The sequence below is a fragment of the Channa argus genome, unplaced genomic scaffold (assembly GCF_033026475.1).
Source record: "Channa argus isolate prfri unplaced genomic scaffold, Channa argus male v1.0 Contig074, whole genome shotgun sequence".
Lineage (NCBI taxonomy): Eukaryota > Metazoa > Chordata > Actinopteri > Anabantiformes > Channidae > Channa > Channa argus.
Genome location: NW_027125293.1, coordinates 2,089 through 28,132, shown reverse-complemented (window position 1 = coordinate 28,132; position 26,044 = coordinate 2,089). Strand labels below are relative to the sequence as shown.

The 26,044-nt window shown below is 45.7% G+C and overlaps 14 non-coding genes across 14 annotated transcripts; all 14 read left to right on the top strand.

Annotated features, from left to right (window-relative positions):
* Positions 1-618: 618 nt before the first annotated feature.
* trnad-guc (transfer RNA aspartic acid (anticodon GUC)) lies at positions 619-690 on the top strand. The gene has a single exon. It is a non-coding gene; the product is annotated as a tRNA-Asp (tRNA).
* A 111-nt stretch (positions 691-801) lies between these two features.
* trnaf-gaa (transfer RNA phenylalanine (anticodon GAA)) lies at positions 802-874 on the top strand. Its single transcript has one exon. It is a non-coding gene; the product is annotated as a tRNA-Phe (tRNA).
* Positions 875-3,445: 2,571 nt separating this feature from the next.
* On the top strand, positions 3,446-3,518 carry trnaf-aaa (transfer RNA phenylalanine (anticodon AAA)). The gene has a single exon. It is a non-coding gene; the product is annotated as a tRNA-Phe (tRNA).
* Positions 3,519-7,813: 4,295 nt separating this feature from the next.
* Positions 7,814-7,885, top strand: trnad-guc (transfer RNA aspartic acid (anticodon GUC)). Its single transcript has one exon. It is a non-coding gene; the product is annotated as a tRNA-Asp (tRNA).
* Positions 7,886-10,032: 2,147 nt separating this feature from the next.
* trnaf-gaa (transfer RNA phenylalanine (anticodon GAA)) lies at positions 10,033-10,106 on the top strand. The gene has a single exon. It is a non-coding gene; the product is annotated as a tRNA-Phe (tRNA).
* A 2,391-nt stretch (positions 10,107-12,497) lies between these two features.
* Positions 12,498-12,569, top strand: trnad-guc (transfer RNA aspartic acid (anticodon GUC)). The gene has a single exon. It is a non-coding gene; the product is annotated as a tRNA-Asp (tRNA).
* Positions 12,570-12,680: 111 nt separating this feature from the next.
* On the top strand, positions 12,681-12,753 carry trnaf-gaa (transfer RNA phenylalanine (anticodon GAA)). Its single transcript has one exon. It is a non-coding gene; the product is annotated as a tRNA-Phe (tRNA).
* Positions 12,754-15,141: 2,388 nt separating this feature from the next.
* trnad-guc (transfer RNA aspartic acid (anticodon GUC)) lies at positions 15,142-15,213 on the top strand. Its single transcript has one exon. It is a non-coding gene; the product is annotated as a tRNA-Asp (tRNA).
* Positions 15,214-17,360: 2,147 nt separating this feature from the next.
* Positions 17,361-17,434, top strand: trnaf-gaa (transfer RNA phenylalanine (anticodon GAA)). Its single transcript has one exon. It is a non-coding gene; the product is annotated as a tRNA-Phe (tRNA).
* A 2,391-nt stretch (positions 17,435-19,825) lies between these two features.
* Positions 19,826-19,897, top strand: trnad-guc (transfer RNA aspartic acid (anticodon GUC)). Its single transcript has one exon. It is a non-coding gene; the product is annotated as a tRNA-Asp (tRNA).
* Positions 19,898-20,008: 111 nt separating this feature from the next.
* Positions 20,009-20,081, top strand: trnaf-gaa (transfer RNA phenylalanine (anticodon GAA)). Its single transcript has one exon. It is a non-coding gene; the product is annotated as a tRNA-Phe (tRNA).
* A 2,840-nt stretch (positions 20,082-22,921) lies between these two features.
* trnad-guc (transfer RNA aspartic acid (anticodon GUC)) lies at positions 22,922-22,993 on the top strand. The gene has a single exon. It is a non-coding gene; the product is annotated as a tRNA-Asp (tRNA).
* Positions 22,994-23,104: 111 nt separating this feature from the next.
* trnaf-gaa (transfer RNA phenylalanine (anticodon GAA)) lies at positions 23,105-23,177 on the top strand. Its single transcript has one exon. It is a non-coding gene; the product is annotated as a tRNA-Phe (tRNA).
* Positions 23,178-25,748: 2,571 nt separating this feature from the next.
* Positions 25,749-25,821, top strand: trnaf-aaa (transfer RNA phenylalanine (anticodon AAA)). Its single transcript has one exon. It is a non-coding gene; the product is annotated as a tRNA-Phe (tRNA).
* Positions 25,822-26,044: the final 223 nt, after the last annotated feature.

Below are 26,044 nucleotides of genomic sequence, written 5' to 3'. Positions count from 1 at the left end.
AGAAGAGGGCATGCAATTGCAGGAAAGGAACTCCTCAACAGGTACTCAAAACTGAAATTGAACGACGACCATTGCAACTTTAGCCAGTAATGGTCCGCTCAGTCAAAGGCACACAGCCTTTGTCCAGCGACTACTCTGGCGTGACTGCAAACGAGCAGTGCTTTTCCAGTCCTCGTTAGTATAGTGGACAGTATCTCCGCCTGTTGTAATTGACATCCTAGGGTTGCTGCTGCAAGTGCAGCTACTTTTCATGGGAGAAAGTCTCTATTTCCATTAATAGTATGTGGTGGCTTTGTCCAAACTGAGGCTGTTTACAAATTGGTTCTTAACTTTCTTCTGTAGTCTCGCATAACCCTTTTCGATTTCTTTGACCAATTTGCACTTGCTGCTTGCCCTTTTCGATTTCTTTGACCAATTTGCACATGCTGTTTGCCATATCGCGTGCACCAAGAAGAGGGCATGCAATTGCAGGAAAGGAACTCCTCAACAGGTACTCAAAACTGAAATTGAACGACGACCATTGCAACTTTAGCCAGTAATGGTCCGCTCAGTCAAAGGCACACAGCCTTTGTCCAGCGACTAGTCTGGCGTGACTGCAAACGAGCAATGCTGTTCCAGTCCTCGTTAGTATAGTGGACAGTATCTCCGCCTGTCACGCGGAAGACCGGGGTTCGATTCCCCGACGGGGAGAGTCTTTTTGCCTTTGTCCCGGACAGTTGAAATTTCCCGCAATACGTCTTCGGCTTGGTTGAGGAGGCTTGCATTTCCAAATGATGGCCAGAAGAAGTCATCGGGTGTTGTGCCAAAATAGCTCAGTTGGGAGAGCGTTAGACTGAAGATCTAAAGGTCCCTGGTTCGATCCCGGGCTTCGGCATTACACCACCTCTGTCTTGCGTACGATGCCAAGAGTTCCCTAACCTTTTGTTTTTGTACTTAAGACGGTTTGGAAGGTAGTCTCTATGTGTGCCATTCTGTGATTTCAGGTTGTTTTACGGAGCAAGCATGTGTAAGAACTTAGTCAACCCACTGACCCAGCTTGAGTGTAAATGTCATCTTAAAATAACAACAATTGTGTTTCTGCCTGATTTCAGGCCAGGGACCTTTCACGTGTGAGGCAAACTTGATAACCGCTACACCACAGATACCGGCGACTTTGACGAGCTACTTCAGAGCGTAGGCAAAAGCAGGCTTTCACATTCAGGCCCGTAGGTAACGTTCCTTTTCAAATGCAGATTGCCGGAGAACGTAGGGGCGTAATTTGACAAGTGATGCATTTTTGTCCAACCTTGAGCGATTAAAAGTAATGCCATCATTAAGTAAGTACACCAGGGGCATGGCCGGGGCCAGTGCTGTTCCAGTCCTCGTTAGTATAGTGGACAGGATCTCCGCCTGTTGTAATTGACATCCTAGGGCTGCTGCTGCAAGTGCAGCTATTTTTCATTGGAGAAAGTCTCTATTTCGATTAATAGTATGTGGTGGCTTTGTCCAAACTGAGGCTGTTTAGAAATTGGTTCTTAACTTTCTTCTGTAGTCTCGCATAACCCTTTTCGATTTCTTTGACCAATTTGCACATGCTGTTTGCCATATCGCGTGCACCAAGAAGAGGGCATGCAATTGCAGGAAAGGAACTCCTCAACAGGTAACTAAAAACTGAAATTGAACGACGACCATTGCAAGCATGTGTAAGAACTTAGTCAACCCACTGACACAGCTTGAGTGTGAATGTCATCTTAAAATAACAACAATTGTGTTTCTGCCTGGTTTCAGGCCAGGGACCTTTCACGTGTGAGGCGAACTTGATAACCGCTACACCACAGAAATCGGCGACTTTGACGAGCTACTTCAGAGCGTAGCTTCCCAGCAAGAAGAATACCACGGTCGTGGAAGTTTACTCCTCAGGGGTTTTGGGATGAAAGGATCTTTATCGAACTTTGTAGTACTAAAACCAAAAGTGTTGCCTTTCTAATTGTTAGAGCTGAGACAACCCCTTTTACAAGGCAATCCACCCAGACTGACTGTGCACATGATAATGGATAGCAAAAGGGTTTCTGCCTGATTTCGAACGAGGGTCCTTTATGCATGTTAGGCCAAGGTGATATCCACTACACTACAGAATTTAGCCACGTAGGGTATTACTTTCAGAGGGTAGCATCTAACCACAAAGCGACACATTATCGTGCAAGGTCGACTCTAAGGGGCTTTCCTAAATCCTAGTGCACAATAGGTACTTTCTCAGCTTAATGGGGACCATGCTCATATGTGGAGGCTGATCGGTCCAATGCTAAGCCAGTGTAGCGTGGAGAGGGGATTGAAGCTGTGGTAATTGACATCCTAGGGGTGCTGCTTCAGTGCAGCTGTTTTTCATGGGAGAAACAAAGGCTGTTTAGAAATTGGTTCTTAACAATCTTCTGTAGTCTCGCAAAACCCTTTTTGATTTCTTTGACCAATTTGCACATGCTGTTTGCCATATCGCGTCCAACAAGAAGAGGGCGCGCAATTGTAGTCAACAGATACTCAAAACTGAAATTGAATAACGACCATTGCAACTTTAGCCAGTAATCGTCCGCTCTGTCAAAGACACAGCCTTTTTTCGGCGACTACTCTGGAGTGACTGCAAAAGATCTAACAGACAAAAGCAGGTTTTCACATTCAGGCCCGTAGGTAACGTTCCTTTTCAAATGCAGATTGACGGAGAACGTAGGAGCGTAATTGGACAATTGATTCATTTTTGTCCAACCTTGAGCGAGTAAAAGTAATGGCATCAGAACGGCGTAACTACACCAGGGGCATGGCCGGGGGCAGTGCTGTTCCAGTCCTCGTTAGTATAGTGGACAGTATCTCCGCCTGTTGTAATTGACATCCTAGGGCTGCTGCTGCAAGTGCAGCTATTTTTCATGGGAGAAAGTCTCTATTTCCATTAATAGTATGTGGTGGCTTTGTCCAAACTGAGGCTGTTTAGAAATTGGTTCTTAACTTTCTTCTGTAGTCTCGCATAACCCTTTTCGATTTCTTTGACCAATTTGCACTTGCTGCTTGCCCTTTTCGATTTCTTTGACCAATTTGCACATGCTGTTTGCCATATCGCGTGCACCAAGAAGAGGGCATGCAATTGCAGGAAAGGAACTCCTCAACAGGTACTCAAAACTGAAATTGAACGACGACCATTGCAACTTTAGCCAGTAATGGTCCGCTCAGTCAAAGGCACACAGCCTTTGTCCAGCGACTACTCTGGCGTGACTGCAAACGAGCAGTGCTTTTCCAGTCCTCGTTAGTATAGTGGACAGTATCTCCGCCTGTCACGCGGAAGACCGGGGTTCGATTCCCAGACGGGGAGAGTCTTTTTGCCTTTGTCCCGGACAGTTGAAATTTCCCGCAATACGTCTTCGGCTTGGTTGAGGAGGCTTGCATTTCCAAATGATGGCCAGAAGAAGTCATTGGGTGTTGTGCCAAAATAGCTCAGTTGGGAGAGCGTTAGACTAAAGATCTAAAGGTCCCTGGTTCGATCCCGGGCTTCGGCATTACACCACCTCTGTCTTGCGTACGATGCCAAGAGTCCCCTAACCTTTTGTTTTTGTACTTAAGACGGTTTGGAAGGTAGTCTCTATGTGTGCCATTCTGTGTTTTGAGGTTGTTTTACGGAGCAAGCATGTGTAAGAACTTAGTCAACCCACTGACACAGCTTGAGTGTAAATGTCATCTTAAAATAACAACAATTGTGTTTCTGCCTGATTTCAGGCCAGGGACCTTTCACGTGTGAGGCAAACTTGATAACCGCTACACCACAGATACCGGCGACTTTGACGAGCTACTTCAGAGCGTAGGCAAAAGCAGGCTTTCACATTCAGGCCCGTAGGTAACGTTCCTTTTCAAATGCAGATTGCCGGAGAACGTAGGGGCGTAATTTGACAAGTGATGCATTTTTGTCCAACCTTGAGCGATTAAAAGTAATGGCATCAGAACAGCGTAAGTACACCAGGGGCATGGCCGGGGGCAGTGCTGTTCCAGTCCTCGTTAGTATAGTGGACAGTATCTCCGCCTGTTGTAATTGACATCCTAGGGCTGCTGCTGCAAGTGCAGCTATTTTTCATGGGAGAAAGTCTCTATTTCCATTAATAGTATGTGGTGGCTTTGTCCAAACTGAGGCTGTTTACAAATTGGTTCTTAACTTTCTTCTGTAGTCTCGCATAACCCTTTTTGATTTCTTTGACCAATTTGCACTTGCTGCTTGCCCTTTTCGATTTCTTTGACCAATTTGCACATGCTGTTTGCCATATCGCGTGCAGCAAGAAGAGGGCATGCAATTGCAGGAAAGGAACTCCTCAACAGGTACTCAAAACTGAAATTGAACGACGACCATTGCAACTTTAGCCAGTAATGGTCCGCTCAGTCAAAGGCACACAGCCTTTGTCCAGCGACTACTCTGGCGTGACTGCAAACGAGCAGTGCTGTTCCAGACCTCGTTAGTATAGTGGACAGGATCTCCGCCTGTTGTAATTGACATCCTAGGGCTGCTGCTGCAAGTGCAGCTAATTTTCATTGGAGAAAGTCTCTATTTCGATTAATAGTATGTGGTGGCTTTGTCCAAACTGAGGCTGTTTAGAAATTGGTTCTTAACTTTCTTCTGTAGTCTCGCATAACCCTTTTCGATTTCTTTGACCAATTTGCACATGCTGTTTGCCATATCGCGTGCACCAAGAAGAGGGCATGCAATTGCAGGAAAGGAACTCCTCAACAGGTAACTCAAAACTGAAATTGAACGACGACCATTGCAAGCATGTGTAAGTACTTAGTCAACCCACTGACACAGCTTGAGTGTGAATGTCATCTTAAAATAACAACAATTGTGTTTCTGCCTGGTTTCAGGCCAGGGACCTTTCACGTGTGAGGCGAACTTGATAACCGCTACACCACAGAAATCGGCGACTTTGACGAGCTACTTCAGAGCGTAGCTTCCCAGCAAGAAGAATACCACGGTCGTGGAAGTTTACTCCTCAGGGGTTTTGGGATGAAAGGATCTTTATCGAACTTTGTAGTACTAAAACCAAAAGTGTTGCCTTTCTAATTGTTAGAGCTGAGACAACCCCTTTTACAAGGCAATCCACCCAGACTGACTGTGCACATGATAATGGATAGCAAAAGGGTTTCTGCCTGATTTCGAACGAGGGACCTTTATGCATGTTAGGCCAAGGTGATATCCACTACACTACAGAATTTAGCCACGTAGGGTATTACTTTCAGAGGGTAGCATCTAACCACAAAGCGACACATTATCGTGCAAGGTCGACTCTAAGGGGCTTTCCAAAATCCTAGTGCACAATAGGTACTTTCTCAGCTTAATGGGGACCATGCTCATATGTGGAGGCTGATCGGTCCAATGCTAAGCCAGTGTAGCGTGGAGAGGGGATTGAAGCTGTGGTAATTGACATCCTAGGGGTGCTGCTTCAGTGCAGCTGTTTTTCATGGGAGAAACAAAGGCTGTTTAGAAATTGGTTGTTAACAATCTTCTGTAGTCTCGCAAAACCCTTTTTGATTTCTTTGACCAATTTGCACTAGCTGTTTGCCATATCGCGTCCAACAAGAAGAGGGCGCGCAATTGTAGTCAACAGATACTCAAAACTGAAATTGAATAACGACCATTGCAACTTTAACCAGTAATCGTCCGCTCTGTCAAAGACACAGCCTTTTTTCGGCGACTACTCTGGAGTGACTGCAAAAGATCTAACAGGCAAAAGCAGGTTTTCACATTCAGGCCCGTAGGTAACGTTCCTTTTCAAATGCAGATTGACGGAGAACGTAGGAGCGTAATTTGACAATTGATTCATTTTTGTCCAACCTTGAGCGATTAAAAGTAATGGCATCAGAACGGCGTAAGTACACCAGGGGCATGGCCGGGGCCAGTGCTGTTCCAGTCCTCGTTAGTATAGTGGACAGGATCTCCGCCTGTTGTAAATGACATCCTAGGGCTGCTGCTGCAAGTGCAGCTATTTTTCATTGGAGAAAGTCTCTATTTCGATTAATAGTATGTGGTGGCTTTGTCCAAACTGAGGCTGTTTAGAAATTGGTTCTTAACTTTCTTCTGTAGTCTCGCATAACCCTTTTCGATTTCTTTGACCAATTTGCACATGCTGTTTGCCATATTGCGTGCACCAAGAAGAGGGCATGCAATTGCAGGAAAGGAACTCCTCAACAGGTAACTCAAAACTGAAATTGAACGACGACCATTGCAAGCATGTGTAAGAACTTAGTCAACCCACTGACACAGCTTGAGTGTGAATGTCATCTTAAAATAACAACAATTGTGTTTCTGCCTGGTTTCTGGCCAGGGACCTTTCACGTGTGAGGCGAACTTGATAACCGCTACACCACAGAAATCGGCGACTTTGACGAGCTACTTCAGAGCGTAGCTTCCCAGCAAGAAGAATACCACGGTCGTGGAAGTTTACTCCTCAGGGGTTTTGGGATGAAAGGATCTTTATCGAACTTTGTAGTACTAAAACCAAAAGTGTTGCCTTTCTAATTGTTAGAGCTGAGACAACCCCTTTTACAAGGCAATCCACCCAGACTGACTGTGCACATGATAATGGATAGCAAAAGGGTTTCTGCCTGATTTCGAACGAGGGACCTTTATGCATGTTAGGCCAAGGTGATATCCACTACACTACAGAATTTAGCCACGTAGGGTATTACTTTCAGAGGGTAGCATCTAAGCACAAAGCGACACATTATCGTGCAAGGTCGACTCTAAGGGGCTTTCCAAAATCCTAGTGCACAATAGGTACTTTCTCAGCTTAATGGGGACCATGCTCATATGTGGAGGCTGATCGGTCCAATGCTAAGCCAGTGCAGCGTGGAGAGGGGATTGAAGCTGTGGTAATTGACATCCTAGGGCTGCTTCTTCAGTGCAGCTGTTTTTCATGGGAGAAACAAAGGCTGTTTAGAAATTGGTTCTTAACAATCTTCTGTAGTCTCGCAAAACCCTTTTTGATTTCTTTGACCAATTTGCACATGCTGTTTGCCATATCGCGTCCAACAAGAAGAGGGCGCGCAATTGTAGTCAACAGATACTCAAAACTGAAATTGAATAACGACCATTGCAACTTTAACCAGTAATCGTCCGCTCTGTCAAAGACACAGCCTTTTTTCGGCGACTACTCTGGAGTGACTGCAAAAGATCTAACAGGCAAAAGCAGGTTTTCACATTCAGGCCCGTAGGTAACGTTCCTTTTCAAATGCAGATTGACGGAGAACGTAGGAGCGTAATTTGACAATTGATTCATTTTTGTCCAACCTTGAGCGAGTAAAAGTAATGGCATCAGAACGGCGTAACTACACCAGGGGCATGGCCGGGGGCAGTGCTGTTCCAGTCCTCGTTAGTATAGTGGACAGTATCTCCGCCTGTTGTAATTGACATCCTAGGGCTGCTACTGCAAGTGTAGCTATTTTTCATGGGAGAAAGTCTCTATTTCGATTAATAGTATGTGGTGGCTTTGTCCAAACTGAGGCTGTTTAGAAATTGGTTCTTAACTTTCTTCTGTAGTCTCGCATAATCCTTTTCGATTTCTTTGACCAATTTGCACTTGCTGCTTGCCCTTTTCGATTTCTTTGACCAATTTGCACATCCTGTTTGCCATATCGCGTGCACCAAGAAGAGGGCATGCAATTGCAGGAAAGGAACTCCTCAACAGGTACTCACAACTGAAATTGAACGACGACCATTGCAACTTTAGCCAGTAATGGTCCGCTCAGTCAAAGGCACACAGCCTTTGTCCAGCGACTACTCTGGCGTGACTGCAAACGAGCAGTGCTTTTCCAGTCCTCGTTAGTATAGTGGACAGTATCTCCGCCTGTCACGCGGAAGACCGGGGTTCGATTCCCTGACGGGGAGAGTCTTTTTGCCTTTGTCCCGGACAGTTGAAATTTCCCGCAATACGTCTTCAGCTTGGTTGAGGAGGCTTGCATTTGCAAATGATGGCCAAAAGAAGTCATCGGTTGTTGTGCCGAAATAGCTCAGTTGGGAGAGCGTTAGACTGAAGATCTAAAGGTCCCCTGGTTTGATCCCGGGTTTCGGCATTACACCACCTCTGTCTTGCGTACGATGCCAAGAGTCCCGTAACCTTTTGTTTTTGTACTTAAGACGGTTTAGAAGGTAGTCTCTATGTGTGCCATTCTGTGATTTCAGGTTGTTTTACGGAGCAAGCATGTGTAAGAACTTAGTCAACCCACTGACACAGCTTGAGAGTAAATGTCATCTTAAAATAACAACAATTGTGTTTCTGCCTGATTTCAGGCCAGGGACCTTTCACGTGTGAGGCGAACTTGATAACAGCTACACCACAGATACCGGCGACTTTGACGAGCTACTTCAGAGCGTAGGCAAAAGCAGGCTTTCACATTCAGGCCCGTAGGTAACGTTCCTTTTCAAATGCAGATTGCTGGAGAACGTAGGGGCGTAATTTGACAAGTGATACATTTTTGTCCAACCTTGAGCGATTAAAAGTAATGGCATCAGAACAGCGTAACTACACCAGGGGCATGGCCGGGGCCAGTGCTGTTCCAGTCCTCGTTAGTATAGTGGACAGGATCTCCGCCTGTTGTAATTGACATCCTAGGGCTGCTGCTGCAAGTGCAGCTATTTTTCATTGGAGAAAGTCTCTATTTCGATTAATAGTATGTGGTGGCTTTGTCCAAACTGAGGCTGTTTAGAAATTGGTTCTTAACTTTCTTCTGTAGTCTCGCATAACCCTTTTCGATTTCTTTGACCAATTTGCACATGCTGTTTGCCATATCGCGTGCACCAAGAAGAGGGCATGCAATTGCAGGAAAGGAACTCCTCAACAGGTAACTCAAAACTGAAATTGAACGACGACCATTGCAAGCATGTGTAAGAACTTAGTCAACCCACTGACACAGCTTGAGTGTGAATGTCATCTTAAAATAACAACAATTGTGTTTCTGCCTGGTTTCAGGCCAGGGACCTTTCACGTGTGAGGCGAACTTGATAACCGCTACACCACAGAAATCGGCGACTTTGACGAGCTACTTCAGAGCGTAGCTTCCCAGCAAGAAGAATACCACGGTCGTGGAAGTTTACTCCTCAGGGGTTTTGGGATGAAAGGATCTTTATCGAACTTTGTAGTACTAAAACCAAAAGTGTTGCCTTTCTAATTGTTAGAGCTGAGACAACCCCTTTTACAAGGCAATCCACCCAGACTGACTGTGCACATGATAATGGATAGCAAAAGGGTTTCTGCCTGATTTCGAACGAGGGACCTTTATGCATGTTAGGCCAAGGTGATATCCACTACACTACAGAATTTAGCCACGTAGGGTATTACTTTCAGAGGGTAGCATCTAACCACAAAGCGACACATTATCGTGCAAGGTCGACTCTAAGGGGCTTTCCAAAATCCTAGTGCACAATAGGTACTTTCTCAGCTTAATGGGGACCATGCTCATATGTGGAGGCTGATCGGTCCAATGCTAAGCCAGTGTAGCGTGGAGAGGGGATTGAAGCTGTGGTAATTGACATCCTAGGGCTGCTTCTTCAGTGCAGCTGTTTTTCATGGGAGAAACAAAGGCTGTTTAGAAATTGGTTCTTAACAATCTTCTGTAGTCTCGCAAAACCCTTTTTGAGTTCTTTGACCAATTTGCACATCCTGTTTGCCATATCGCGTGCACCAAGAAGAGGGCATGCAATTGCAGGAAAGGAACTCCTCAACAGGTACTCACAACTGAAATTGAACGACGACCATTGCAACTTTAGCCAGTAATGGTCCGCTCAGTCAAAGGCACACAGCCTTTGTCCAGCGACTACTCTGGCGTGACTGCAAACGAGCAGTGCTTTTCCAGTCCTCGTTAGTATAGTGGACAGTATCTCAGCCTGTCACGCGGAAGACCGGGGTTCAATTCCCCGACGGGGAGAGTCTTTTTGCCTTTGTCCCGGACAGTTGAAATTTCCCGCAATACGTCTTTGGCTTGGTTGAGGAGGCTTGCATTTGCAAATGATGGCCAGAAGAAGTCATCGGTTGTTGTGCCGAAATAGCTCAGTTGGGAGAGCGTTAGACTGAAGATCTAAAGGTCCCCTGGTTCAATCCCGGGTTTCGGCATTACACCACCTCTGTCTTGCGTACGATGCCAAGAGTCCCGTAACCTTTTGTTTTTGTACTTAAGATGGTTTGGAAGGTAGTCTCTATGTGTGCCATTCTGTGATTTCAGGTTGTTTTACGGAGCAAGCATGTGTAAGAACTTAGTCAACCCACTGACACAGCTTGAGTGTAAATGTCATCTTAAAATAACAACAATTGTGTTTCTGCCTGATTTCAGGCCAGGGACCTTTCACGTGTGAGGCAAACTTGATAACCGCTACACCACAGATACCGGCGACTTTGACGAGCTACTTCAGAGCGTAGGCAAAAGCAGGCTTTCACATTCAGGCCCGTAGGTAACGTTCCTTTTCAAATGCAGATTGCCGGAGAACGTAGGGGCGTAATTTGACAAGTGATGCATTTTTGTCCAACCTTGAGCGATTAAAAGTAATGGCATCAGAACAGCGTAACTACACCAGGGGCATGGCCGGGCCCAGTGCTGTTCCAGTCCTCGTTAGTATAGTGGACAGGATCTCCGCCTGTTGTAATTGACATCCTAGGGCTGCTGCTGCAAGTGCAGCTATTTTTCATTGGAGAAAGTCTCTATTTCGATTAATAGTATGTGGTGGCTTTGTCCAAACTGAGGCTGTTTAGAAATTGGTTCTTAACTTTCTTCTGTAGTCTCGCATAACCCTTTTCGATTTCTTTGACCAATTTGCACATGCTGTTTGCCATATCGCGTGCGCCAAGAAGAGGGCATGCAATTGCAGGAAAGGAACTCCTCAACAGGTAACTCAAAACTGAAATTGAACGACGACCATTGCAAGCATGTGTAAGTACTTAGTCAACCCACTGACACAGCTTGAGTGTGAATGTCATCTTAAAATAACAACAATTGTGTTTCTGACTGGTTTCAGGCCAGGGACCTTTCACGTGTGAGGCGAACTTGATAACCGCTACACCACAGAAATCGGCGACTTTGACGAGCTACTTCAGAGCGTAGCTTCCCAGCAAGAAGAATACCACGGTCGTGGAAGTTTACTCCTCAGGGGTTTTGGGATGAAAGGATCTTTATCGAACTTTGTAGTACTAAAACCAAAAGTGTTGCCTTTCTAATTGTTAGAGCTGAGACAACCCCTTTTACAAGGCAATCCACCCAGACTGACTGTGCACATGATAATGGATAGCAAAAGGGTTTCTGCCTGATTTCGAACGAGGGACCTTTATGCATGTTAGGCCAAGGTGATATCCACTACACTACAGAATTTAGCCACGTAGGGTATTACTTTCAGAGGGTAGCATCTAACCACAAAGCGACACATTATCGTGCAAGGTCGACTCTAAGGGGCTTTCCAAAATCCTAGTGCACAATAGGTACTTTCTCAGCTTAATGGGGACCATGCTCATATGTGGAGGCTGATCGGTCCAATGCTAAGCCAGTGTAGCGTGGAGAGGGGATTGAAGCTGTGGTAATTGACATCCTAGGGGTGCTGCTTCAGTGCAGCTGTTTTTCATGGGAGAAACAAAGGCTGTTTAGAAATTGGTTCTTAACAATCTTCTGTAGTCTCGCAAAACCCTTTTTGATTTCTTTGACCAATTTGCACATGCTGTTTGCCATATCGCGTCCAACAAGAAGAGGGCGCGCAATTGTAGTCAACAGATACTCAAAACTGAAATTGAATAACGACCATTGCAACTTTAGCCAGTAATCGTCCGCTCTGTCAAAGACACAGCCTTTTTTCGGCGACTACTCTGGAGTGACTGCAAAAGATCTAACAGGCAAAAGCAGGTTTTCACATTCAGGCCCGTAGGTAACGTTCCTCTTCAAATGCAGATTGACGGAGAACGTAGGAGCGTAATTTGACAATTGATTCATTTTTGTCCAACCTTGAGCGAGTAAAAGTAATGGCATCAGAACGGCGTAACTACACCAGGGGCATGGCCGGGGGCAGTGCTGTTCCAGTCCTCGTTAGTATAGTGGACAGTATCTCCGCCTGTTGTAATTGACATCCTAGGGCTGCTGCTGCAAGTGCAGCTATTTTTCATGGGAGAAAGTCTCTATTTCCATTAATAGTATGTGGTGGCTTTGTCCAAACTGAGGCTGTTTACAAATTGGTTCTTAACTTTCTTCTGTAGTCTCGCATAACCCTTTTCGATTTCTTTGACCAATTTGCACTTGCTGCTTGCCCTTTTCGATTTCTTTGACCAATTTGCACATGCTGTTTGCCATATCGCGTGCACCAAGAAGAGGGCATGCAATTGCAGGAAAGGAACTCCTCAACAGGTACTCAAAACTGAAATTGAACGACGACCATTGCAACTTTAGCCAGTAATGGTCCGCTCAGTCAAAGGCACACAGCCTTTGTCCAGCGACTAGTCTGGCGTGACTGCAAACTAGCAATGCTGTTCCAGTCCTCGTTAGTATAGTGGACAGTATCTCCGCCTGTCACGCGGAAGACCGGGGTTCGATTCCCCGACGGGGAGAGTCTTTTTGCCTTTGTCCCGGACAGTTGAAATTTCCCGCAATACGTCTTCGGCTTGGTTGAGGAGGCTTGCATTTCCAAATGATGGCCAGAAGAAGTCATCGGGTGTTGTGCCAAAATAGCTCAGTTGGGAGAGCGTTAGACTGAAGATCTAAAGGTCCCTGGTTCGATCCCGGGCTTCGGCATTACACCACCTCTGTCTTGCGTACGATGCCAAGAGTTCCCTAACCTTTTGTTTTTGTACTTAAGACGGTTTGGAAGGTAGTCTCTATGTGTGCCATTCTGTGATTTCAGGTTGTTTTACGGAGCAAGCATGTGTAAGAACTTAGTCAACCCACTGACCCAGCTTGAGTGTAAATGTCATCTTAAAATAACAACAATTGTGTTTCTGCCTGATTTCAGGCCAGGGACCTTTCACGTGTGAGGCAAACTTGATAACCGCTACACCACAGATACCGGCGACTTTGACGAGCTACTTCAGAGCGTAGGCAAAAGCAGGCTTTCACATTCAGGCCCGTAGGTAACGTTCCTTTTCAAATGCAGATTGCCGGAGAACGTAGGGGCGTAATTTGACAAGTGATGCATTTTTGTCCAACCTTGAGCGATTAAAAGTAATGGCATCATTAAGTAAGTACACCAGGGGCATGGCCGGGGCCAGTGCTGTTCCAGTCCTCGTTAGTATAGTGGACAGGATCTCCGCCTGTTGTAATTGACATCCTAGGGCTGCTGCTGCAAGTGCAGCTATTTTTCATTGGAGAAAGTCTCTATTTCGATTAATAGTATGTGGTGGCTTTGTCCAAACTGAGGCTGTTTAGAAATTGGTTCTTAACTTTCTTCTGTAGTCTCGCATAACCCTTTTCGATTTCTTTGACCAATTTGCACATGCTGTTTGCCATATCGCGTGCACCAAGAAGAGGGCATGCAATTGCAGGAAAGGAACTCCTCAACAGGTAACTCAAAACTGAAATTGAACGACGACCATTGCAAGCATGTGTAAGAACTTAGTCAACCCACTGACACAGCTTGAGTGTGAATGTCATCTTAAAATAACAACAATTGTGTTTCTGCCTGGTTTCAGGCCAGGGACCTTTCACGTGTGAGGCGAACTTGATAACCGCTACACCACAGAAATCGGCGACTTTGACGAGCTACTTCAGAGCGTAGCTTCCCAGCAAGAAGAATACCACGGTCGTGGAAGTTTACTCCTCAGGGGTTTTGGGATGAAAGGATCTTTATCGAACTTTGTAGTACTAAAACCAAAAGTGTTGCCTTTCTAATTGTTAGAGCTGAGACAACCCCTTTTACAAGGCAATCCACCCAGACTGACTGTGCACATGATAATGGATAGCAAAAGGGTTTCTGCCTGATTTCGAACGAGGGTCCTTTATGCATGTTAGGCCAAGGTGATATCCACTACACTACAGAATTTAGCCACGTAGGGTATTACTTTCAGAGGGTAGCATCTAACCACAAAGCGACACATTATCGTGCAAGGTCGACTCTAAGGGGCTTTCCTAAATCCTAGTGCACAATAGGTACTTTCTCAGCTTAATGGGGACCATGCTCATATGTGGAGGCTGATCGGTCCAATGCTAAGCCAGTGTAGCGTGGAGAGGGGATTGAAGCTGTGGTAATTGACATCCTAGGGGTGCTGCTTCAGTGCAGCTGTTTTTCATGGGAGAAACAAAGGCTGTTTAGAAATTGGTTGTTAACAATCTTCTGTAGTCTCGCAAAACCCTTTTTGATTTCTTTGACCAATTTGCACATGCTGTTTGCCATATCGCGTCCAACAAGAAGAGGGCGCGCAATTGTAGTCAACAGATACTCAAAACTGAAATTGAATAACGACCATTGCAACTTTAACCAGTAATCGTCCGCTCTGTCAAAGACACAGCCTTTTTTCGGCGACTACTCTGGAGTGACTGCAAAAGATCTAACAGGCAAAAGCAGGTTTTCACATTCAGGCCCGTAGGTAACGTTCCTTTTCAAATGCAGATTGACGGAGAACGTAGGAGCGTAATTTGACAATTGATTCATTTTTGTCCAACCTTGAGCGAGTAAAAGTAATGGCATCAGAACGGCGTAACTACACCAGGGGCATGGCCGGGGGCACTGCTGTTCCAGTCCTCGTTAGTATAGTGGACAGTATCTCCGCCTGTTGTAATTGACATCCTAGGGCTGCTACTGCAAGTGTAGCTATTTTTCATGGGAGAAAGTCTCTATTTCGATTAATAGTATGTGGTGGCTTTGTCCAAACTGAGGCTGTTTAGAAATTGGTTCTTAACTTTCTTCTGTAGTCTCGCATAACCCTTTTCGATTTCTTTGACCAATTTGCACTTGCTGCTTGCCCTTTTCGATTTCTTTGACCAATTTGCACATCCTGTTTGCCATATCGCGTGCACCAAGAAGAGGGCATGCAATTGCAGGAAAGGAACTCCTCAACAGGTACTCACAACTGAAATTGAACGACGACCATTGCAACTTTAGCCAGTAATGGTCCGCTCAGTCAAAGGCACACAGCCTTTGTCCAGCGACTACTCTGGCGTGACTGCAAACGAGCAGTGCTTTTCCAGTCCTCGTTAGTATAGTGGACAGTATCTCCGCCTGTCACGCGGAAGACCGGGGTTCGATTCCCTGACGGGGAGAGTCTTTTTGCCTTTGTCCCGGACAGTTGAAATTTCCCGCAATACGTCTTCAGCTTGGTTGAGGAGGCTTGCATTTGCAAATGATGGCCAAAAGAAGTCATCGGTTGTTGTGCCGAAATAGCTCAGTTGGGAGAGCGTTAGACTGAAGATCTAAAGGTCCCCTGGTTTGATCCAGGGTTTCGGCATTACACCACCTCTGTCTTGCGTACGATGCCAAGAGTCCCGTAACCTTTTGTTTTTGTACTTAAGACGGTTTAGAAGGTAGTCTCTATGTGTGCCATTCTGTGATTTCAGGTTGTTTTACGGAGCAAGCATGTGTAAGAACTTAGTCAACCCACTGACACAGCTTGAGAGTAAATGTCATCTTAAAATAACAACAATTGTGTTTCTGCCTGATTTCAGGCCAGGGACCTTTCACGTGTGAGGCGAACTTGATAACCGCTACACCACAGATACCGGCGACTTTGACGAGCTACTTCAGAGCGTAGGCAAAAGCAGGCTTTCACATTCAGGCCCGTAGGTAACGTTCCTTTTCAAATGCAGATTGCTGGAGAACGTAGGGGCGTAATTTGACAAGTGATACATTTTTGTCCAACCTTGAGCGATTAAAAGTAATGGCATCAGAACAGCGTAACTACACCAGGGGCATGGCCGGGGCCAGTGCTGTTCCAGTCCTCGTTAGTATAGTGGACAGGATCTCCGCCTGTTGTAATTGACATCCTAGGGCTGCTGCTGCAAGTGCAGCTATTTTTCATTGGAGAAAGTCTCTATTTCGATTAATAGTATGTGGTGGCTTTGTCCAAACTGAGGCTGTTTAGAAATTGGTTCTTAACTTTCTTCTGTAGTCTCGCATAACCCTTTTCGATTTCTTTGACCAATTTGCACATGCTGTTTGCCATATCGCGTGCACCAAGAAGAGGGCATGCAATTGCAGGAAAGGAACTCCTCAACAGGTAACTCAAAACTGAAATTGAACGACGACCATTGCAAGCATGTGTAAGAACTTAGTCAACCCACTGACACAGCTTGAGTGTGAATGTCATCTTAAAATAACAACAATTGTGTTTCTGCCTGGTTTCAGGCCAGGGACCTTTCACGTGTGAGGCGAACTTGATAACCGCTACACCACAGAAATCGGCGACTTTGACGAGCTACTTCAGAGCGTAGCTTCCCAGCAAGAAGAATACCACGGTCGTGGAAGTTTACTCCTCAGGGGTTTTGGGATGAAAGGATCTTTATCGAACTTTGTAGTACTAAAACCAAAAGTGTTGCCTTTCTAATTGTTAGAGCTGAGACAACCCCTTTTACAAGGCAATCCACCCAGACTGACTGTGCACATGATAATGGATAGCAAAAGGGTTTCTGCCTGATTTCGAACGAGGGACCTTTATGCATGTTAGGCCAAGGTGATATCCACTACACTACAGAATTTAGCCACGTAGGGTATTACTTTCAGAGGGTAGCATCTAACCACAAAGCGACACATTATCGTGCAAGGTCGACTCTAAGGGGCTTTCCAAAATCCTAGTGCACAATAGGTACTTTCTCAGCTTAATGGGGACCATGCTCATATGTGGAGGCTGATCGGTCCAATGCTAAGCCAGTGTAGCGTGGAGAGGGGATTGAAGCTGTGGTAATTGACATCCTAGGGCTGCTTCTTCAGTGCAGCTGTTTTTCATGGGAGAAACAAAGGCTGTTTAGAAATTGGTTCTTAACAATCTTCTGTAGTCTCGCAAAACCCTTTTTGAGTTCTTTGACCAATTTGCACATCCTGTTTGCCATATCGCGTGCACCAAGAAGAGGGCATGCAATTGCAGGAAAGGAACTCCTCAACAGGTACTCACAACTGAAATTGAACGACGACCATTGCAACTTTAGCCAGTAATGGTCCGCTCAGTCAAAGGCACACAGCCTTTGTCCAGCGACTACTCTGGCGTGACTGCAAACGAGCAGTGCTTTTCCAGTCCTCGTTAGTATAGTGGACAGTATCTCAGCCTGTCACGCGGAAGACCAGGGTTCAATTCCCCGACGGGGAGAGTCTTTTTGCCTTTGTCCCGGACAGTTGAAATTTCCCGCAATACGTCTTTGGCTTGGTTGAGGAGGCTTGCATTTGCAAATGATGGCCAGAAGAAGTCATCGGTTGTTGTGCCGAAATAGCTCAGTTGGGAGAGCGTTAGACTGAAGATCTAAAGGTCCCCTGGTTCAATCCCGGGTTTCGGCATTACACCACCTCTGTCTTGCGTACGATGCCAAGAGTCCCGTAACCTTTTGTTTTTGTACTTAAGATGGTTTGGAAGGTAGTCTCTATGTGTGCCATTCTGTGATTTCAGGTTGTTTTACGGAGCAAGCATGTGTAAGAACTTAGTCAACCCACTGACACAGCTTGAGTGTAAATGTCATCTTAAAATAACAACAATTGTGTTTCTGCCTGATTTCAGGCCAGGGACCTTTCACGTGTGAGGCAAACTTGATAACCGCTACACCACAGATACCGGCGACTTTGACGAGCTACTTCAGAGCGTAGGCAAAAGCAGGCTTTCACATTCAGGCCCGTAGGTAACGTTCCTTTTCAAATGCAGATTGCCGGAGAACGTAGGGGCGTAATTTGACAAGTGATGCATTTTTGTCCAACCTTGAGCGATTAAAAGTAATGGCATCAGAACAGCGTAACTACACCAGGGGCATGGCCGGGCCCAGTGCTGTTCCAGTCCTCGTTAGTATAGTGGACAGGATCTCCGCCTGTTGTAATTGACATCCTAGGGCTGCTGCTGCAAGTGCAGCTATTTTTCATTGGAGAAAGTCTCTATTTCGATTAATAGTATGTGGTGGCTTTGTCCAAACTGAGGCTGTTTAGAAATTGGTTCTTAACTTTCTTCTGTAGTCTCGCATAACCCTTTTCGATTTCTTTGACCAATTTGCACATGCTGTTTGCCATATCGCGTGCGCCAAGAAGAGGGCATGCAATTGCAGGAAAGGAACTCCTCAACAGGTAACTCAAAACTGAAATTGAACGACGACCATTGCAAGCATGTGTAAGTACTTAGTCAACCCACTGACACAGCTTGAGTGTGAATGTCATCTTAAAATAACAACAATTGTGTTTCTGACTGGTTTCAGGCCAGGGACCTTTCACGTGTGAGGCGAACTTGATAACCGCTACACCACAGAAATCGGCGACTTTGACGAGCTACTTCAGAGCGTAGCTTCCCAGCAAGAAGAATACCACGGTCGTGGAAGTTTACTCCTCAGGGGTTTTGGGATGAAAGGATCTTTATCGAACTTTGTAGTACTAAAACCAAAAGTGTTGCCTTTCTAATTGTTAGAGCTGAGACAACCCCTTTTACAAGGCAATCCACCCAGACTGACTGTGCACATGATAATGGATAGCAAAAGGGTTTCTGCCTGATTTCGAACGAGGGACCTTTATGCATGTTAGGCCAAGGTGATATCCACTACACTACAGAATTTAGCCACGTAGGGTATTACTTTCAGAGGGTAGCATCTAACCACAAAGCGACACATTATCGTGCAAGGTCGACTCTAAGGGGCTTTCCAAAATCCTAGTGCACAATAGGTACTTTCTCAGCTTAATGGGGACCATGCTCATATGTGGAGGCTGATCGGTCCAATGCTAAGCCAGTGTAGCGTGGAGAGGGGATTGAAGCTGTGGTAATTGACATCCTAGGGGTGCTGCTTCAGTGCAGCTGTTTTTCATGGGAGAAACAAAGGCTGTTTAGAAATTGGTTCTTAACAATCTTCTGTAGTCTCGCAAAACCCTTTTTGATTTCTTTGACCAATTTGCACATGCTGTTTGCCATATCGCGTCCAACAAGAAGAGGGCGCGCAATTGTAGTCAACAGATACTCAAAACTGAAATTGAATAACGACCATTGCAACTTTAGCCAGTAATCGTCCGCTCTGTCAAAGACACAGCCTTTTTTCGGCGACTACTCTGGAGTGACTGCAAAAGATCTAACAGGCAAAAGCAGGTTTTCACATTCAGGCCCGTAGGTAACGTTCCTCTTCAAATGCAGATTGACGGAGAACGTAGGAGCGTAATTTGACAATTGATTCATTTTTGTCCAACCTTGAGCGAGTAAAAGTAATGGCATCAGAACGGCGTAACTACACCAGGGGCATGGCCGGGGGCAGTGCTGTTCCAGTCCTCGTTAGTATAGTGGACAGTATCTCCGCCTGTTGTAATTGACATCCTAGGGCTGCTGCTGCAAGTGCAGCTATTTTTCATGGGAGAAAGTCTCTATTTCCATTAATAGTATGTGGTGGCTTTGTCCAAACTGAGGCTGTTTACAAATTGGTTCTTAACTTTCTTCTGTAGTCTCGCATAACCCTTTTCGATTTCTTTGACCAATTTGCACTTGCTGCTTGCCCTTTTCGATTTCTTTGACCAATTTGCACATGCTGTTTGCCATATCGCGTGCACCAAGAAGAGGGCATGCAATTGCAGGAAAGGAACTCCTCAACAGGTACTCAAAACTGAAATTGAACGACGACCATTGCAACTTTAGCCAGTAATGGTCCGCTCAGTCAAAGGCACACAGCCTTTGTCCAGCGACTACTCTGGCGTGACTGCAAATGAGCAGTGCTTTTCCAGTCCTCGTTAGTATAGTGGACAGTATCTCCGCCTGTCACGCGGAAGACCGGGGTTCGATTCCCCGACGGGGAGAGTCTTTTTGCCTTTGTCCCGGACAGTTGAAATTTCCCGCAATACGTCTTCGGCTTGGTTGAGGAGGCTTGCATTTCCAAATGATGGCCAGAAGAAGTCATCGGGTGTTGTGCCAAAATAGCTCAGTTGGGAGAGCGTTAGACTGAAGATCTAAAGGTCCCTGGTTCGATCCCGGGCTTCGGCATTACACCACCTCTGTCTTGCGTACGATGCCAAGAGTCCCCTAACCTTTTGTTTTTGTACTTAAGACGGTTTGGAAGGTAGTCTCTATGTGTGCCATTCTGTGATTTCAGGTTGTTTTACGGAGCAAGCATGTGTAAGAACTTAGTCAACCCACTGACACAGCTTGAGTGTAAATGTCATCTTAAAATAACAACAATTGTGTTTCTGCCTGATTTCAGGCCAGGGACCTTTCACGTGTGAGGCGAACTTGATAACCGCTACACCACAGATACCGGCGACTTTGACGAGCTACTTCAGAGCGTAGGCAAAAGCAGGCTTTCACATTCAGGCCCGTAGGTAACGTTCCTTTTCAAATGCAGATTGCCGGAGAACGTAGGGGCGTAATTTGACAAGTGATGCATTTTTGTCCAACCTTGAGCGATTAAAAGTAATGGCATCAGAACAGCGTAACTACACCAGGGGCATGGCCGGGCCCAGTGCTGTTCCAGTCCTCGTTAGTATAGTGGACAGGATCTCCGCCTGTTGTAATTGACATCCTAGGGCTGCTGCTGCAAGTGCAGCTATTTTTCATTGGAGAAAGTCTCTATTTCGATTAATAGTATGTGGTGGCTTTGTCCAAACTGAGGCTGTTTAGAAATTGGTTCTTAACTTTCTTCTGTAGTCTCGCATAACCCTTTTCGATTTCTTTGACCAATTTGCACATGCTGTTTGCCATATCGCGTGCACCAAGAAGAGGGCATGCAATTGCAGGAAAGGAACTCCTCAACAGGTAACTCAAAACTGAAATTGAACGACGACCATTGCAAGCATGTGTAAGAACTTAGTCAACCCACTGACACAGCTTGAGTGTGAATGTCATCTTAAAATAACAACAATTGTGTTTCTGCCTGGTTTCAGGCCAGGGACCTTTCACGTGTGAGGCGAACTTGATAACCGCTACACCACAAAAATCGGCGACTTTGACGAGCTACTTCAGAGCGTAGCTTCCCAGCAAGAAGAATACCACGGTCGTGGAAGTTTACTCCTCAGGGGTTTTGGGATGAAAGGATCTTTATCGAACTTTGTAGTACTAAAACCAAAAGTGTTGCCTTTCTAATTGTTAGAGCTGAGACAACCCCTTTTACAAGGCAATCCACCCAGACTGACTGTGCACATGATAATGGATAGCAAAAGGGTTTCTGCCTGATTTCGAACGAGGGACCTTTATGCATGTTAGGCCAAGGTGATATCCACTACACTACAGAATTTAGCCACGTAGGGTATTACTTTCAGAGGGTAGCATCTAACCACAAAGCGACACATTATCGTGCAAGGTCGACTCTAAGGGGCTTTCCAAAATCCTAGTGCACAATAGGTACTTTCTCAGCTTAATGGGGACCATGCTCATATGTGGAGGCTGATCGGTCCAATGCTAAGCCAGTGTAGCGTGGAGAGGGGATTGAAGCTGTGGTAATTGACATCCTAGGGGTGCTGCTTCAGTGCAGCTGTTTTTCATGGGAGAAACAAAGGCTGTTTAGAAATTGGTTGTTAACAATCTTCTGTAGTCTCGCAAAACCCTTTTTGATTTCTTTGACCAATTTGCACATGCTGTTTGCCATATCGCGTCCAACAAGAAGAGGGCGCGCAATTGTAGTCAACAGATACTCAAAACTGAAATTGAATAACGACCATTGCAACTTTAGCCAGTAATCGTCCGCTCTGTCAAAGACACAGCCTTTTTTCGGCGACTACTCTGGAGTGACTGCAAAAGATCTAACAGGCAAAAGCAGGTTTTCACATTCAGGCCCGTAGGTAACGTTCCTTTTCAAATGCAGATTGACGGAGAACGTAGGAGCGTAATTTGACAATTGATTCATTTTTGTCCAACCTTGAGCGAGTAAAAGTAATGGCATCAGAACGGCGTAACTACACCAGGGGCATGGCCGGGGGCAGTGCTGTTCCAGTCCTCGTTAGTATAGTGGACAGTATCTCCGCCTGTTGTAATTGACATCCTAGGGCTGCTGCTGCAAGTGCAGCTATTTTTCATGGGAGAAAGTCTCTATTTCCATTAATAGTATGTGGTGGCTTTGTCCAAACTGAGGCTGTTTAGAAATTGGTTCTTAACTTTCTTCTGTAGTCTCGCATAACCCTTTTCGATTTCTTTGACCAATTTGCACTTGCTGCTTGCCCTTTTCGATTTCTTTGACCAATTTGCACATGCTGTTTGCCATATCGCGTGCAACAAGAAGAGGGCATGCAATTGCAGGAAAGGAACTCCTCAACAGGTACTCAAAACTGAAATTGAACGACGACCATTGCAACTTTAGCCAGTAATGGTCCGCTCAGTCAAAGGCACACAGCCTTTGTCCAGCGACTACTCTGGCGTGACTGCAAACGAGCAGTGCTTTTCCAGTCCTCGTTAGTATAGTGGACAGTATCTCCGCCTGTTGTAATTGACATCCTAGGGTTGCTGCTGCAAGTGCAGCTACTTTTCATGGGAGAAAGTCTCTATTTCCATTAATAGTATGTGGTGGCTTTGTCCAAACTGAGGCTGTTTACAAATTGGTTCTTAACTTTCTTCTGTAGTCTCGCATAACCCTTTTCGATTTCTTTGACCAATTTGCACTTGCTGCTTGCCCTTTTCGATTTCTTTGACCAATTTGCACATGCTGTTTGCCATATCGCGTGCACCAAGAAGAGGGCATGCAATTGCAGGAAAGGAACTCCTCAACAGGTACTCAAAACTGAAATTGAACGACGACCATTGCAACTTTAGCCAGTAATGGTCCGCTCAGTCAAAGGCACACAGCCTTTGTCCAGCGACTAGTCTGGCGTGACTGCAAACGAGCAATGCTGTTCCAGTCCTCGTTAGTATAGTGGACAGTATCTCCGCCTGTCACGCGGAAGACCGGGGTTCGATTCCCCGACGGGGAGAGTCTTTTTGCCTTTGTCCCGGACAGTTGAAATTTCCCGCAATACGTCTTCGGCTTGGTTGAGGAGGCTTGCATTTCCAAATGATGGCCAGAAGAAGTCATCGGGTGTTGTGCCAAAATAGCTCAGTTGGGAGAGCGTTAGACTGAAGATCTAAAGGTCCCTGGTTCGATCCCGGGCTTCGGCATTACACCACCTCTGTCTTGCGTACGATGCCAAGAGTTCCCTAACCTTTTGTTTTTGTACTTAAGACGGTTTGGAAGGTAGTCTCTATGTGTGCCATTCTGTGATTTCAGGTTGTTTTACGGAGCAAGCATGTGTAAGAACTTAGTCAACCCACTGACCCAGCTTGAGTGTAAATGTCATCTTAAAATAACAACAATTGTGTTTCTGCCTGATTTCAGGCCAGGGACCTTTCACGTGTGAGGCAAACTTGATAACCGCTACACCACAGATACCGGCGACTTTGACGAGCTACTTCAGAGCGTAGGCAAAAGCAGGCTTTCACATTCAGGCCCGTAGGTAACGTTCCTTTTCAAATGCAGATTGCCGGAGAACGTAGGGGCGTAATTTGACAAGTGATGCATTTTTGTCCAACCTTGAGCGATTAAAAGTAATGGCATCATTAAGTAAGTACACCAGGGGCATGGCCGGGGCCAGTGCTGTTCCAGTCCTCGTTAGTATAGTGGACAGGATCTCCGCCTGTTGTAATTGACATCCTAGGGCTGCTGCTGCAAGTGCAGCTATTTTTCATTGGAGAAAGTCTCTATTTCGATTAATAGTATGTGGTGGCTTTGTCCAAACTGAGGCTGTTTAGAAATTGGTTCTTAACTTTCTTCTGTAGTCTCGCATAACCCTTTTCGATTTCTTTGACCAATTTGCACATGCTGTTTGCCATATCGCGTGCACCAAGAAGAGGGCATGCAATTGCAGGAAAGGAACTCCTCAACAGGTAACTCAAAACTGAAATTGAACGACGACCATTGCAAGCATGTGTAAGAACTTAGTCAACCCACTGACACAGCTTGAGTGTGAATGTCATCTTAAAATAACAACAATTGTGTTTCTGCCTGGTTTCAGGCCAGGGACCTTTCACGTGTGAGGCGAACTTGATAACCGCTACACCACAGAAATCGGCGACTTTGACGAGCTACTTCAGAGCGTAGCTTCCCAGCAAGAAGAATACCACGGTCGTGGAAGTTTACTCCTCAGGGGTTTTGGGATGAAAGGATCTTTATCGAACTTTGTAGTACTAAAACCAAAAGTGTTGCCTTTCTAATTGTTAGAGCTGAGACAACCCCTTTTACAAGGCAATCCACCCAGACTGACTGTGCACATGATAATGGATAGCAAAAGGGTTTCTGCCTGATTTCGAACGAGGGTCCTTTATGCATGTTAGGCCAAGGTGATATCCACTACACTACAGAATTTAGCCACGTAGGGTATTACTTTCAGAGGGTAGCATCTAACCACAAAGCGACACATTATCGTGCAAGGTCGACTCTAAGGGGCTTTCCTAAATCCTAGTGCACAATAGGTACTTTCTCAGCTTAATGGGGACCATGCTCATATGTGGAGGCTGATCGGTCCAATGCTAAGCCAGTGTAGCGTGGAGAGGGGATTGAAGCTGTGGTAATTGACATCCTAGGGGTGCTGCTTCAGTGCAGCTGTTTTTCATGGGAGAAACAAAGGCTGTTTAGAAATTGGTTGTTAACAATCTTCTGTAGTCTCGCAAAACCCTTTTTGATTTCTTTGACCAATTTGCACATGCTGTTTGCCATATCGCGTCCAACAAGAAGAGGGCGCGCAATTGTAGTCAACAGATACTCAAAACTGAAATTGAATAACGACCATTGCAACTTTAGCCAGTAATCGTCCGCTCTGTCAAAGACACAGCCTTTTTTCGGCGACTACTCTGGAGTGACTGCAAAAGATCTAACAGACAAAAGCAGGTTTTCACATTCAGGCCCGTAGGTAACGTTCCTTTTCAAATGCAGATTGACGGAGAACGTAGGAGCGTAATTGGACAATTGATTCATTTTTGTCCAACCTTGAGCGAGTAAAAGTAATGGCATCAGAACGGCGTAACTACACCAGGGGCATGGCCGGGGGCAGTGCTGTTCCAGTCCTCGTTAGTATAGTGGACAGTATCTCCGCCTGTTGTAATTGACATCCTAGGGCTGCTGCTGCAAGTGCAGCTATTTTTCATGGGAGAAAGTCTCTATTTCCATTAATAGTATGTGGTGGCTTTGTCCAAACTGAGGCTGTTTAGAAATTGGTTCTTAACTTTCTTCTGTAGTCTCGCATAACCCTTTTCGATTTCTTTGACCAATTTGCACTTGCTGCTTGCCCTTTTCGATTTCTTTGACCAATTTGCACATGCTGTTTGCCATATCGCGTGCACCAAGAAGAGGGCATGCAATTGCAGGAAAGGAACTCCTCAACAGGTACTCAAAACTGAAATTGAACGACGACCATTGCAACTTTAGCCAGTAATGGTCCGCTCAGTCAAAGGCACACAGCCTTTGTCCAGCGACTACTCTGGCGTGACTGCAAACGAGCAGTGCTTTTCCAGTCCTCGTTAGTATAGTGGACAGTATCTCCGCCTGTCACGCGGAAGACCGGGGTTCGATTCCCAGACGGGGAGAGTCTTTTTGCCTTTGTCCCGGACAGTTGAAATTTCCCGCAATACGTCTTCGGCTTGGTTGAGGAGGCTTGCATTTCCAAATGATGGCCAGAAGAAGTCATTGGGTGTTGTGCCAAAATAGCTCAGTTGGGAGAGCGTTAGACTAAAGATCTAAAGGTCCCTGGTTCGATCCCGGGCTTCGGCATTACACCACCTCTGTCTTGCGTACGATGCCAAGAGTCCCCTAACCTTTTGTTTTTGTACTTAAGACGGTTTGGAAGGTAGTCTCTATGTGTGCCATTCTGTGATTTGAGGTTGTTTTACGGAGCAAGCATGTGTAAGAACTTAGTCAACCCACTGACACAGCTTGAGTGTAAATGTCATCTTAAAATAACAACAATTGTGTTTCTGCCTGATTTCAGGCCAGG